This window comes from Heteronotia binoei, chromosome 3 (genome assembly GCF_032191835.1).
Source record: "Heteronotia binoei isolate CCM8104 ecotype False Entrance Well chromosome 3, APGP_CSIRO_Hbin_v1, whole genome shotgun sequence".
Lineage (NCBI taxonomy): Eukaryota > Metazoa > Chordata > Lepidosauria > Squamata > Gekkonidae > Heteronotia > Heteronotia binoei.
Window position 1 is genome coordinate 112,427,549 of NC_083225.1, and position 15,783 is coordinate 112,443,331.

The window sequence follows — 15,783 nt, forward strand, 5'->3', positions numbered from 1 at the left end:
ACTGCTGGGAGGAAGGCTGCGCAAGCACATTAAAAAAGGTTTAGTGAACTCACTTTACTGACTTCAGTATCCAGAGTGTATTATTTTTAAGACAAAAACTCTAAACCAGGGTTGTTAAACATGTAGTCAAGGGACCAAATCAGGCCCCTGGAAAGCTCCTATCAGGCTCCTGAGCAACTGGCTGTCATCTGCTCCCTTCTCTCTCTCTGTTGCTTCCTTCTGCATCACAGTTTGCTAAGCCAGGTTTGCTGAATCGCACAGGAGCTACAAAGCAAAGTCTCTATTTTCCATTGTCTGAGGCTCCTCCCTTGGGGTGGATAGAGATCTTGCTTTGCCAGGCTCTCTCAGTTGCACAACAAAGCTACTGAACCATGCCTCTCTTCCTTCTACTGGCTGAGGCTCCTCCGCCTCCTGATCTCCTGGGGATGAAGTGAAAGAACCAGCGCTTCCTTTGCCCAGTTCCCTGGATTGCATGAGAGAGATACAAAGAAAGCACCTTTATGACAGAGTGCAAATGTTTTAATCATGTTTTATTTTAAGCTTAAAAAAAATCTTCATGTTTGTCTGTGTCCTTTATAAAGTTTATATCTCTGCTACCTGGAATTACATTTTATGGCACACATGGCCCAGCCCAACAAGGTCTCATTTATGTCAGATCTGGCCCTCATAGCAAATGAGTTTGATACCCCTGCTCTACAGCCTTTGCTTATAAATAGTCTGCAATAAGATATACAAGAGTGCACATTTGACCCTTAAGGTAGAAGTGCCCGCCAAATTAGTAATGGTTGTGAACCCCTATTATATACCTCTGTATGTGGTTTGATTCTTCAGTTCTTTTAGTTACCTGTCTTGTAACCATCTCTAGGTCTTAATAAATGAATCTATTTGAAATAAACAAAGGATATAATTATTGGGACTATCGGAGCTTGACACCCTGTTGGTTACAATAGTTTGCACCTCCACAGTAGCTTCATCAACTGGCAGCTGTTGGGGTGCCTGGGCCAGGTCCAATTTCCCCCCCAAAAAAATTACGCCAGCCAGAGAAGGTAAAACATGGCTGACTGCCAGCACCAGGTAGGCGTGGTACTGTAGCACCTTGTTTAAAGTACATTTGTTGTCTGCGCAGATACAGACGTCTCCGTTGGGTTTAATGGGAATAACTATTGGGGTTTCCCAGGTTGTGTGGGGCACTGGTTCTAGCACCCCTTGGGGCCACCAGACGGTCTAGTTCCACCTCAATTTTGTGTTTGAGCATGAACAGGATGCTCCTGGCCTTCATTCTAATTGGCTACACTTAGGGGTCTAGCTCTAAGGACACCAGTGGTCCCATGTAATGGCCCAAGGTTCCATCAAAAACAGCTGGGAATTCATCACAAACCCTCCCCAAGTCTTGAGGGGTTAGGCTATACACCCAGGTGACTGCAAAACCCCAGAGGCGTTAACCATGCTAGACCCAGCAAACTCATGTGTTGCCCCTCAACCACCAGCAAGTCTATAAGTCCATCAAAATCCCTGTACTGCACCTGGAACTTTCCCCACCCCTTAATGTCCACATGTCTCTGAGGATAAACCCCGTGGGCTGGAAGCGAGGCCAGCCTTTAGGACAGAGTCCCCTAAGGGTCTCCTCTGAAATGATTGAAACGGAGGAACCTATGTCCAATTCCATCAGAAAAGTGGCCCCTCAATCTTTACAGTCACCTTTTTTTGTCAGGGGTGTACTGGGCGAGATTTAGTGCCTGTTGCGGTTGGAGTGAGATGGTGTGGAACTCCAGCTTGTGCGTCAACTCTTGGTGTGCAGTCTGGCATCTCCTGGTTCCCTTGGAGCAGCAGACTCTGGCGATGTGTCCAACCTTTCTGCAACTCTGACATGGGGCATGGGGAATTGGTAGGACCTCCACTCATGGAGCTGTCTGCAGCTGGCACAGGGTGTTGAGATGGCGGTGTGAGGAGGCATGGTGGTTGGCCGCATGGAGTGGTGAGCTGGTCGGGGTAACTGCAGGACTTCTTCAGCCTTGTCAGCTGACTCCACGTGGTGGGCTGCTGCTGTGTGCCTCAGGGATACTGGCAGACTTTGTGCCTGGCAGACCTTGGCAACAAACTGGTCCATGGCCTTGGTGGCGAGGTGCTCTTCCATTGCGACCTGGAATGTGGAGTCTCTTTTTGTGAGGAGCCTCCTTTAGATTCTTTCCTCCCTGAGGTCGCACACCAGCTGGTCCTGGAGAGCTTTCTCCAGGTTGCTGAAATTGCAGTGGTGGGCCACTCTCCGCAGAGCTGTAACAAAAGTGGTAATCGACTCACTGGCTGCCTGGTTTCTCCGATAGAAGGTGCAGTGGGCCACTATGATGGAGGGTTTAGGAGCGAAGTGCTCTTGTAACTGGTTCATGATGTCCCGGTATGGCATGTCTTTAAGGTTGGCTAGAGCCAGCAGGGAATGTGTGATCTTGAATGTCAAGTGGCCACAGACATGGAAGAAGGTGGCCTGCTTCTTTGTCTGTGATGTCAGAGGACTCCAAGAAGGCAAAGCGGGCAGCATAAAAGAAGAAGACTGCAGAATTATACCCCGCCCTTCTCTCTGAATCAGAGACTCAAAGTGGCTTAGAATCTCCTATATCTTCTCCCCCCACAACAGACACCCTGTGAGGTGGATGGGGCTGAGAGGGCTCTCACAGCAGCTGCCCTTTCAAAGACAATTCCTGCAATAGCTATAGCTAACCCAAGGCCATTCCAGCAGTGCAAGTGGAGGCATGGGGAATCAAACCCGGTTCTCCCAGATAAAAGTCCGCAAACTTAACCACTACACCAAACTGGCTCTCCCAGTCCTCGGCGGTGGGGTTGATCTCACTGAAAGGTCCTGGAGTGGCAGCCGTGGTCAGGTCCAATTGTGATGTGATGCGAGGCATGGTGGCTCTGGAGCTCGATGTGCGGTATGGTGTGGTGCAGATGGATGCTGGGCTCCGCTCACCAGAATCCCATCCTCGTCGCCAGTGAAAAAAACTGGGTTCGAAGTATGAAGACGCTCAGGAGATGGTTAATTCAGCTCTATTCAGTGATTACAGCATAGTGATAAGGAAACTGAACTGGCTTGCAGGGTCAAGGACTGTGCTTATATACATGCAAATAACCGCACCCAAAAACCCAACACATTAAACTATAGGTACACGGCTGGTGTATAGATTCTTGATTGGCCTCCTCCCAGAATTCAGGTGGCTATTGTCATAGAGCCTCAAGCTCAGCCAAGTCTCTGATTGACCCTAAGGACAAATTTCAGTTTCAAAACATAACAATTTCCAAATTCAAATTGTACCTCCTTAGTAGTTTCTCCACCTCAAGTTCCTCAGACAGCTGCTTTGAATGTGGGTTCCATTTAAGGAGTTGGGCCATAGTCACATGATCATATGTGTAGAATACTTGAGTAAGATGTGTAGAATACTTGAGTAAGAACTGCCTTCGAATTGTTGCTTGTTTACCATTCTTTACTTGTTTAAAGGGCTTTATTTGTTTAATACTTGAGTAAGAACTGCCTTTGAATTGTTGCTTGTTTAGCATTCTTTACTTGTTTAAAGGGCTTTATTTGTTTAAGACTTGCTATTATATTTAAATGCCTTTAACACTCGATAGCTTACATTGATCCAGTTGATTTTAGAACAGATATGGTAGAATATATGAACAGATTCTGAAAATAGGAAGGAAAGCCCTTTTCTTACCTCCTTTATTCCTGAAGAATGCTGTTTGTCAAGCAGAAATGTAATAGAGTGATCCTCGTAAGGAACATGGCCTGAAGTGTCTTTTCTCCAGTCCATTAACCAGAAGGGGCAGAGGGGAGAATCATAACAAATGTATGTTTCACACTTTAAAAGTGATAGAGGACATTTAGACATTATGTCTTCCTCTTTATCGAAACCCTATGTATTCTGCCTGTTATTATCTTGTTATCTCTTCCCTTCTTATCTCTCTGTATAATCAATATACTATTTTTCTGGTGTAAAATGAGGGTGGCTGTTTAGCTTGGTCCTGTACTAGACAAATGGCTTGAGGTTTAAATCTTAAGACAAGAAGATACTTTTCTCTTTCAAAGATTAGTAGAATATAGTGTCTGTGAGTCCTTTCCATGGTGTCTTAGAAACTAGTGCTTTGATTTCCCCCCCCTCCCCGTGTAGTTTTTACAAACTTTTTTCTAAAGACTAATTAAATGTTTCTTCTGTATTCTGTGATAGATGTGGTGAACTTAATCAGCAGTAGATTCTAGAAAGGGAAACTATCATTTTCTGGAGGATCACATTGTATTTCAACTTCCATTAAAATTAAATTAAAATTGACTTTTTTGTATCTTTGTGTATGTGCACGTTTATGTGTGTGTGCATGCCTGGAAGTCATGGTGACTTCTGATGACCTCTAATGGGGCATGGAGGATGTTCAGAGAAGTGGCTTGATACAGCTTGCCTCTGCATTCCAGCCCAGGTACTCCAAGAAGGCTTCCCATTTAAGTACTTGCCAGGGTTGGCCCTGCTTAGCTTCTGAGTTCTGATGAGATCAAGTTTCCCTGAGCTATCCAGGTCAGGGCAATGGACAGATATTTTGCAAATGGAACAGGTTATGTCATGAAGAAATGTTCAAAAATGCAGATTTCTGTATCTGTTTTTTTAAATATGATGAATGTAATAACTTCAATTGGCTTAAAAGGGTGAGACACTTATGATGTCAGCCTTGCAACTAATAAAAATTCCACACCAAATATATCCTGTTTGTTGATCAACCATGTTATGATTACTGTTTCAAATTAAATCTTCTATGGGGTCAATCCTGTATAATGTGAATGGAAATGTATTCAACAAATGGGCAATTTCTAATTTACCCTTTCTCAAGAAATCATGCACCCAGGGATCACTGAACTCCACTGGAAGAGCATGGGGGTGAAAAGAAGAAGAGGAGAAAATTGGATTTATATCCCATCCTTCACTATCCAAAGGAGTCTCAGAATGGCTTACAAGCTCCTTTCCCTTCCCCTCCTTACAAGAAACACCCTGTGAGGTAGGAGGGGCTGAAAGAGTTCTGACAGAAACTGCTCTTGAGAGGAACAGCTCTGTGAGAACTTGTGGCTGACTCAAGGACACATCAGCAGGTGCATGTGGAGAAATAGGGAATCAAACCAGCTTTTCCCAAATAACAGTCCATGAACTTAACCACTACACCAAACTGTCTCTGATTTTGTAAAGACAATCACAGAAAAGGAATTTTATTCTATTTATTCTACTGATCCTTTTTCTAATTGGTATGGTCTCATTGTGTGAGGCAAAGCAGCAGTTTTGCCCACATGGGGTTAAGCCATAAGATCAAGTTGTGAGTGCTGTCCAGCTGTTGTTGATCATAGGCCACAGCTGTACCTATCATCATCAGAACTGGAGTCATGAGTATTCACTTAATGGAAGAGATTCTACAAAGATCTAAGGAATGGGGGAAGCTGATTGGGGGGCATTGTCACATGATTGGGGGAGAAAAGTATATTTTGATCCACTCTTTCACAGTGATAGTTCCTGGCTGAAACAATCAAGAAGTGGTTGCCCAGGACTTCTGCCTGATAGGTTGCTGGAGGCAGGGCCATGCTACTTGAAGGCCTGAGGTAAAGTGACTTTATTTTGCTGTGCACATACTGTTTTAGCCTAGCAAAGGCTTTCTTCTTTTTATGTTTGTGGGCTAATTTTGTTTGTTTTTGTTTACTTTAGAATATAATAAAAAGATATTTTATATAAAAAAGTAATTGGTCATTTGTGCACTCTCTTCCTGAGTGACCCAAGGGGTTGGCAACCCTCTTGCTTCACACATGGTATATTTACATTTCTATTATTCCTGGGCACAGCTTCTATTTGGACCTCAATGGAACATTTGGGGACAGAACAGCAGGAGATGTATGGCCATCCCATCATACCCTTACCATCGAGCTTAAATATGGGATGCCATGGCGCTGCATAGCAGCATCATGAATGGGGAGGGTACATTGCTTTCCTGTTTCTGTCCCAGCCCTTGGGATACAAAAATACATTGAGGTGGTCTTGGCAGAAACACTGCTTATCTGAGTAATTTCATGTTTCAGGTATTGGCCTAATGGAAAGAATTGGTAAATGCCTCATTTGCAGCTGACAATAGTCAAAAGAAAAGAGTTTCTATCCAAATGACAGATAAACACCAAGCATGCTCATTGCCCTACAGGAACACTGAGGGCAGTTAAGCCTCAGGCAAAGAACTAAAACTGAGCCTTTAACAATTTATTCCAAAGGAGCAGGTGTGGGTCAGGGGAACCCTAATTTCCTCCCAAATCGAGTTGTTCTCATGGCATAATATTTGGATTCAGAATTAGATAATCAGTTCCTTGCTCTGAGCAGTCAGCACTACAAGACATCTGAAGTTGAACACCAGACTTCCTGGTTCAAGGATAGGAAAGCAAAAAAATTACTTATCTGGCTTCTATGCTGAGCATATCTGGGATGGGATTTCTAAAAACTGTGTTTTCTCCCTGTGATTTCTTGTGAAATGATAGATAAATGACAAATTTATGGTGGCGGTGGACCGTCCTCGGGACGTGGATCTCGGTGGGCGCTCTTTGGCCCCCGCCCCTCGCCCCCTCGCCCTCCTTCCCGCCACCTCCTCCTTGCTCCCTTATCTCCACCCCCCACCCCTTCCACCTACAGACGCTACCCCGCGTGGCCGACCTAACGGCCCGGATACTCCTCGACAGAGAAGCCCTGTGTGGGGCTCAGGGGAGCCCAGGAGTGTGTGGAGCCGCAAGGGATCAGAGATGAGGAGTGTGTTTAAACACCAACTACACTGGCATCTGCACTTTATCAGCACCTAAGACCAACTTATAAGTATGACTTTAAGATCTGTAAGCCATAGACAATATACACTGCCACCCCCTCTATAGAATATTCGGACTTACAACTTATTAATTAATTGACTGCTGACCACTAATGGAAATTTGTCAAAATTGTTATTAATTAATTTATCTGATTTTTAGCCAATTAATTAGTGACTGATTATTTATAATATATTTATATATTAGAATATATATGTGTATATATATATATATATATATATATATATATATATATATATATATATATATATATATATATATATATATATAACTTTTAGCATATTAATTAGGGAGGGGTGGGAGGGATTATTTATTAATAGTGCTAGAACTGATTAATAGTGGAGGTCGATGACACGGCCTCCACTCAGGTGATGGACCTAGTGTCTTCCATGGCGACACTGGGGCTCTCTCAATTTGTCACAACTCCCATGCATCAGGCCGGACACACACTAGACCTGATCTTTGCGTCTGGGATTTTGGTGAACGATATCGCGGTTGAAGCGGTTCCATGGTCGGATCACCTAGCTCTTAAGGCCCGTATGGAGACATCGCCCCAACCCTGTATGGGCGGAGAGCCCATTTTGGCTCGTCCCCAGGGCCTGATGGACCCGGAACGGTTCCAAACAGCCCTGAGGGATCCCTGGCCCACCGGCAGTTCCCTCGATGACCTGGTGGAAGTCTGGCAAGGCCAGCTATCCAGGGCTATCGATGAAATTGCACCTCGGCACCCTCGTGTGAGGCTGGCTCCATGGTATACCTTGGAGTTACGCCAGCTGAAACAAGGGCTCAGACGACTAGAGAGGCGGTGGAGGCATACTCGGGACGAAGCGACGAGAACATCCTATAGAACATTTATGAGGTCTTATGAGATGGCAGTTAAGGCTGCAAAGAAAGATTACTTTGCAACCAAGATTGCATCTGCAAATTCGCGGCCAGCACATTTGTTTAGAGTAATTGGGGATCTTATAACATTGCCACAAGGCAAACCAAACGTTAGAGAATTAGAGATAGGCTGTGAGGCATTTGCAAAATATTTTGCAGATAAAATCTCGTCGCTCTGCCAAGACCTGCCTATCACATTAGATACAGTAAGTGAAATTGAGGCTTTGCGCCTATCTTCAGATTTAGTACTGGGCCACTTCAACCCACTCAGCCTGGAGGAAGTCGATGGAATCCTCTCTGCTGCCCGCCCAACAACATGTGATTTGGACCCTTGCTCCTCTTGGTTGATTAAATCTTGCCAGAGGGAGCTCAGATGTCCTTTATGGGACATCATAAATAGATCCCTCCTAGAGGGGCGTTTTCCAACACCTCTGAAAGAGGCCTTGGTCTGCCCCCTCCTGAAAAAATCTACAGCAGACCCGGCCGAATTGGCAAACTACCGACCGGTGTCTAATTTACCATTCTTAGGTAAAATTATTGAGAGGGCGGTGGCGTTGCAACTATAGAGGTTTCTAGATGATGCTTCTGTCCTAGACCCGTGCCAGTCTGGTTTCCGGCCGGGCCATGGGAAGGAGATGGTCCTGGTCGCCTTGGTAGATGGCCTCCAGTGACAACTGGATCGAGGCGATGTGGCGGTGCTGATGTTACTAGATCTGTCGGCTGCATTTGATACAGTCGACCATTGGCTGCTGATCCATCGCCTCGCCGACATAGGGGTTAGGGGGTTGGCCTTGCAATGGCTCTCCTCCTTCCTCATGGGTCGGGGACAAAGGGTGGCGATTGGGGGTGAGCGATCCCAGAGGTGCACACTAGACTGTGGGGTGCCTCAGGGAGCAGTTCTCTCCTTGATGTTATTCAACATCTATATGTGCCCCCTTTCCCAGATTGCCCGGAGGTTTGGGCTGGGTTGCCATCAATATGCAGATGACACCCAGCTCTATCTGCTAATGGACAGCCGGCCCGCCTCCGCCCCGGGGAACCTGGACCAGGCTTTACAGGCTGTTGCAATGTGGTTTAGGCTGAGTGGGCTGAAGTTGAACCCGGCGAAGACAGAGGTTCTCTATGTGGGTCGTGGCGCTCTGGGGAAGAAAATATCTCTCCCGGCCTTTGATGGTGCCCCGCTGAAGGCTGCGCAATGGGTAAAGAGCTTGGGTGTTTTACTGGAGCCTTCACTATCAATGGAGGCCCAGATAACAGCCACTGCCAAGTCAGCATTTTTCCATCTGAGGTGGACGAGGCAGTTGGCCCCTTTCCTAGAGCGTCAGTACCTAGCAACGGTGATCCATGCGACGGTCACCTCAAGGCTCGACTACTGTAACGCCCTCTACATGGGGCTGCCTCTGTGCCGGACCCGGAGGTTGCAGCTAGTGCAGAATGCGGCGGCCAGGCTGTTGTTAGGTCTCCCAAGATGGGAGCACATACAGCCGGGGCTACGCGAACTGCACTGGCTGCCGATTGTATACTGGGTCCAGTACAAAGTGCTGGTCATTACCTTTAAAGCCCTATATGGCCGAGGACCGACCTACCTGAGGGACCGTCTCTCCCCGTATGAGCCCCAGAGAGCACTGAGGTCAGTAGGGAAAAACAGTTTGATCATCCCTGGGCCAAAAGAAGTTAAACTTCAGAATACCCGCGCACGGGCCTTCTCTACTGTGGCCCCATATCTTTGGAATCAGCTCCCAGAGGAGGTGCGGGCCCTGCGGAGCCTTCATCAGTTCCGCAGGGCCTGCAAGACCACCCTCTTCAAGCTGGCGTTTATGAACTGCTGAATTATAAGTGTGTAACAAAGGAAAACGCCAAAACGGTTCGGTTCAGGGATCTTGTTATTATTAGGTCAACTGACAGGGATAGCGTCAAACAACAATGTTACTGTCAGATTTACTGTCAGATTTAGATTTAGTAATGTTTTAATTAAGTATTGATTGCTTTTAATATGTTAATTTTAATGTTTTTTATTACTGTATTGTTTATTTACTGATACTGTTAGCCGCCCTGAGTCTGCTTTGGCGGGGGAGGGCGGGATACAAATAAAATTTTACTTACTTACTTACAAATCAGAGCAGGTTATCACAAAATGGTTAAGACCAGAATGTATTAATCCCCATTTCAGATCAGCCATAGACACCCTAGCTTCATTCAGACATAACACAACGTCACTTTAACTATGGTAATTTTGTAAAATCAAAACTTGACTTGCAGAGTTTTGGCTCAGAGATAAAGCAAAACCATAGTTTATTTTAGCTGGGATTGGCTAAATAAAACATAATTCTGTTGGCAGATGACCAGTGAATTTTTGCTTATCTCAGCAAATCTTGATTTCAGTGTTGTCACTCTTTTGCGTGCCACTCACCTATTAAAACAACAACAACCTGGAATCATAGTTCATATTACAGGAAATTTTAAAACAAACCTCCTGTGATATACTGGCTAACAACATTTAGTAAAACTTTTTTTAGTTATATAAATCTTTTGGACACATTATAAAGTATTACGACTTTACAATATTAAAAGTCTACTCAGTAAGCACCCAGATACAGGCTTATTTCGTCAAAAGTCTTCCTCGTGAGCATTTCTATTTCCTTCAAAGTTATCAGCCTTTTGTGACAATTCAATGTTAATATTAGGAGCAAGCCAGGCCTTAATCCCTTTTCTAAACAAATGTCTGAATTTGGCAGGCAAAATGCTCTCTGCAATATCTTTATTTTCTTCAAAATCCCTTATTCTGGAATAAAACCATGGTAATTTTAATAAGATACAACACAAAGCTGAATGGAAGTGGATAATTTCTTAAACTTTTAAATGAATTATTTTTAAAATATATTATTGGTTATTATTAAGAATTTACCATTCAATACCACTTAACTGTTTATATTTATTAGGAGCAAGCCATTCCTGAACCTCTTTTCCAACCAGATGCAAAAGCCTTCTGAATTTTGATGGCAAAGTGCTCTCAATGTCACTTAAGTTTTTAATTTAGGAGCAAGCAGTCCTGAACCTCTTTTATAAACAGATGTAAAAGCCTTCTGAATTATGCTGGCAAAATGGTCTTTACAAAAAGCTTGAAAACTAACTCTACTTAAAGAAAACTAATCTAGGTAACTCCATGCAGCTGTGTGTTGGATATCTCTTTCTTAAAGATATAAAACATAGTATAACACTGATCAAAGTTATTGTAGGCTAATACAAAGGAAAGAGATTTACAATTACAAGTACTCAAGAAATGACAATGTTTTTGAATAAACATAAGGAATTTGGGGGTACAGACTAAAAGCAAAAAATCATTATGGATTACAAATTAATATCTTAGAATGTAAATGGACTAAATTCACCACAAAAAAGAAGGGCTACCTTTCATTGGATTGGGAAACAAAAATGTAATATAATATGCCTACAAGAAGTGCACATTAAGCAAACGGATTCTAAATTTTTATGGAATAAACAAGTTGGTATGGAATTTTGTTCATTGGCTAAGGAGAAAAAAAGGGGTGTTGTTTTTTATGTTAAACAAGAATTAGATCCAAAATTGATTTTTAAAGATGATGATGGCAGATATATTGCAATGGAAGTGATGCTGAATTATAAAAGAACTTTTTTTATTGGGATTGTATGCCCCAAATGGAGGGAAAGACTCTTTCTTTAAAGACATTATGCAACAATTAGATCAAGTGGCGTATGAGCAAATTATGATAATGGGAGATTTTAATGGAACAGTGAAAAATACTCTGGACAGATCAGGGAAAAAAAATAATGAAGGAAAACTACCAAAGTCATTTTTTGATTTGGTAAAACAAGAAAGTCTGGAAGATATATGGAGGGAATTTACCCCTAAAGTACCGGACTATACTTTTTTCTCAGCAAGGCATAATTCTTTCTCAAGAATTGATATGTTATGGATTACAAAAGATCTTGGACTTATAACAAAAAAAAAAATAGAGATTCTCCCTAAAATAGGGGCAGACAACCCATTAATGTGGTCTGCAAAACCTGTGAAAAAGACCCTAAGGTGGCGGATAAATGAAGATTTGTTACAGAAACAGGAAGTAGTGGTGTCTCTGGAAAGGGAGACTAAATTCTTCTTTCAAATAAATGAAAAAGAGGACACTCAATTTCAAATTGTGTGGGATGCATATAAAGCGGTAATGAGGGGCATCTTAATTACTTTGAACAATAAAGATAAAAGAGTCAAAAATAAGCAAATGATGGACATTCAGAAAGAAATTGCAGAAAAGGAGCTTAAAAAGAGACCTGGGAAAAAGAAAATTATAAGGGAGATTACAATACTACAAAGTCAACTGCGACATTTGTTAAAGAAGTGGAATGGAATTTAAAAAGACTCCAACAGAAATCTTTTGGTAAAACAATTTTTATTATTCAGCAACATTAATCAATAATCATCCAAAAATAAACATCAAACATATTGCATCACATTGCCCATCTCCTTCCCCCCTTTTTATGACTTCCCTGGTGCATTCAACTTAAAATACAAAAAGAATAAAAGGTAAAATTAACCGATTAAGAACCTTCTAAAAACTTATAACTATAATAAAATACAAATAAGAATAAAATTACTTATTACTATTATTTTCTATCTTAATTAATAGTCTTATAATATTACTATACTTAATTTTTGGTGTTATCTGTCTTTATTGTTATCTATAAATTCCCATCCTCATATGCAAAAAACACTGTATATTTCCATAATTTTACTTTATCTGTAGTTGACATTTGACACTAAGAAAGAAAGAAAGAAAGAAAAAAGTTAACCATTATTAAAAATCACCAAATATCCTTTCACCTTCCACTGTTTTTTAACATACTTTTGAAATTTCTCCCATTCCCTGTTATACTTATCTATATCAAGTTCTTTTAAAGTTCTAGTAAGTTTGTCCATTTTGCTCCAATGCATAACTTTCATAATCCAGTCCCATTTTTCTGGTAATTTATTTTGCTTCCACAACTGCGCATATAAAGTCTGTGCAGCCGAAAGCATGTACCAAAGCAATGTTCTGTCTTGTTTTGGAAAATTTTCCATTTGTAATCCCAACAAAAAGATTTCAGGTGCTTTCTTTATATTGTAGCCCAAAATCATTGAAATTTCTTGCTGAATCATTTGCCAATTGTATAGCCTGTTCACAAGTCCACCACATGTGATAGAAAGATCCTTCATGTTTTTTACATTTCCAACATCGATCAGAAATCTGTTTGTTTATTTTCAAAAGTTTCTTAGGAGTCATATACCATCTGTATAACATTTTAAAACAGTTTTCTTTGATATTGTTACATGTCGATATTTTCATAGAGTTCTTCCATAAATATTCCCATTGTTCCATCTGAATATCTTTATGGTAATTGCCCACTTTATCATTTGAGATTTAATCACTTCATCCTCTGTAGACATATGAACATATGAAGCTGCCTTATACTGAATCAGACCCTTGGTCCATCAAAGTCAATATTGTCTACTCAGAGTGGCAGTGGCCCTCCAGGGACTCAAGCTGAGTCCTATTTGCCTGGACCCTTTTTTGGAGATGCCAGGGATTGAACCTGGGACCTTCTGCTTACCAAGCAGATGCTCTACCACTGAGCCACCGTCCCTCCCATATCAATAATAATTTATACACCTTTGAAATTATTTTTTTCATTATCGCCAAACACAATTCTTTCCAGTTCAGTTTGATCTTGTCTTATTCCTTCATTCCTAATATCCTATTCAAGCAGACTTTTAATTTGTTGCAATTGAAACCAATTATACTTATAATCCAGTTCTTCCACTGATTTTAATTCCACATTGCCGCCTTGTATTTTTAGCAATTGTTCGTATGTTATCCATTTTCCTTCCTCAATATCAGAATATAACTTTAGCACTTCTGTTGGCACAGTCCAGGATCTCCAACAGAAATCTTTTGAAAGAGCGAATAAACCTGGAAAGTATTTGGCTTGGCAAATAAAAAAAAGGAGAATAAAATTATTAACAAAATAGTATCGGGAGGTAAGGACATTGTTGACCAGGAAGGAATAAAAAGAGAATTTTATAAATATTATGTCAAGCTGTTTAAATGTCAAAAAGTGGACAGGGGAAAATTGATGCATATTTACAGAAAATTAAAGTAAACCCCTTAACAGGAAATATGGAGAAGGTATTAAATGAATCAATTAAAAAAGGAGAAATAGAGGCAGCAATTAATTCAATGAAATTAGGGAAAGCACCCTGTCCAGATGGCTTTACAGCAAAATTTTATGAAGTACTCACGGAGGCGCTAGTACCAAAACTTCAGAAATTGATGAATATTATAAGAATAGATGGGAAAATACCTAACCATGGAAAGAAGCAGTAATTTCGCTGATACCAAAAGAACACAGAGACACTACGAATGTAAAAAACTATAGACCAATTTCATTACAATGATTATGTGTCAGAATTTTAGCAGAACGCCTTAAAGAGCATTTGAACAATTTTATTAAAAAAGAGCAAACAGGATTTCTTCCCAGGCGGCAAATTAGAGACAATATCAGAACAGTTATAGATATTATTGAATATTATGAGAAACATCCTGAAAAAGAAGTAGCATTATTTTTTGCAGACACAGAGAAAGCATTCGATAATGTGCATTGGGACTTTATGTTTGCAGTAATGGAGAAATTGAGATTGGGAGAAGACTTTATAAGAATGGTGAAGGCGATATATACTGAACAACAAGCAAGGCTCTGTGTAAATACAGACTTGACGGAAAAATGATAATCAGTAAAGGAATAAGACAAGGTTGCCCTCTATCTCCATTGATATTCATAATGACTTTAGAGATTTTGCTAATGCAAATTTAAGAAGATAAAGAGATAGAGGGACTGAAATTGAAAGGTTTTTCTTATAAATACAGAGCGTTTGCAGATGATGTAATGTTTATAAATGAAAACCCCACTCATGTAACATCATTGTTGCTTTGTAAGATACAAGAATATGAAGAATTGGCAGGCTTTTATATAAACAAAGAAAAATCAAAAATTTTGTGCAAAAAATATGTCAAAGAGCAAGCAGGAAGAACTACAAAGTTTAACAGAATGTGAAATCCCCAAAGTAAAATATTTAGGTGTGGGAATTACAACAAAAAATATTGACTTGTACAAAAATAATTATGATAAGCTCTGGTGTAAGACTGATGGAGATTTGATAAAATGGAACAAGTTGAACTTGTCTATGCTGGGCAGAATTTCTGCAATCAAGATGAATGTCTTACCAAGAATTATGTTCCTGTTTCAAACAATTCCAATAGTTATCAAAGATTTCAGGTTTTCACGGCTGGTAACATTATTAAGGTTTGTAGAATCTTTCGGGATCAAGTGCCGTGTTCTACTGGAGAAAGTTTTCCTTCCAGACGTTTTGTTCTCAGCTGAGAACGAAACGTCTGGAAGGAAAACTTTCTCCAGTACAACACGGCACTTGATCCCGAAAGATTCTACAAACCTTAATAATTCCAATAGTGAAAGACAGTAAGCAATTTAATAAATGGCAAAGAAAACTTTCAGAATTTGTATTGGCTGGGAAAAAACCAAGAATTAAAATGAAAAATTTGACTGATGCAAAAGAAAGGGGAGGTTTCCAATTGCCTGATTTAAAGTTGTACCATGATGCAATATGTCTGGTGTGGATCAAGGAATGAATGAAGTTATTAAATAGAAAACTATTAGCATTAGAAGGTAATGGAAATGTTTTTGGTTGGCATGCTTATATGTGTTATGGGAAAAGTAAGATGGATGGGTTTTTTCACATCATTATATAAAAAGCTAAATACTTGGTTAAAATATAAAAGATATGGGGATGAGAGGAAACCACTCTGGATTGTGCCAACAGAAGTAATAAAATTATATTCAGATAATAAAGTAGAGAAGTGGCTACCATATAAACTGCTTTTAAAAATACATGGAGGAAAGGTGCAATTAAAATCGGCTGAAGAATTACAATATAAACATAACTAGTT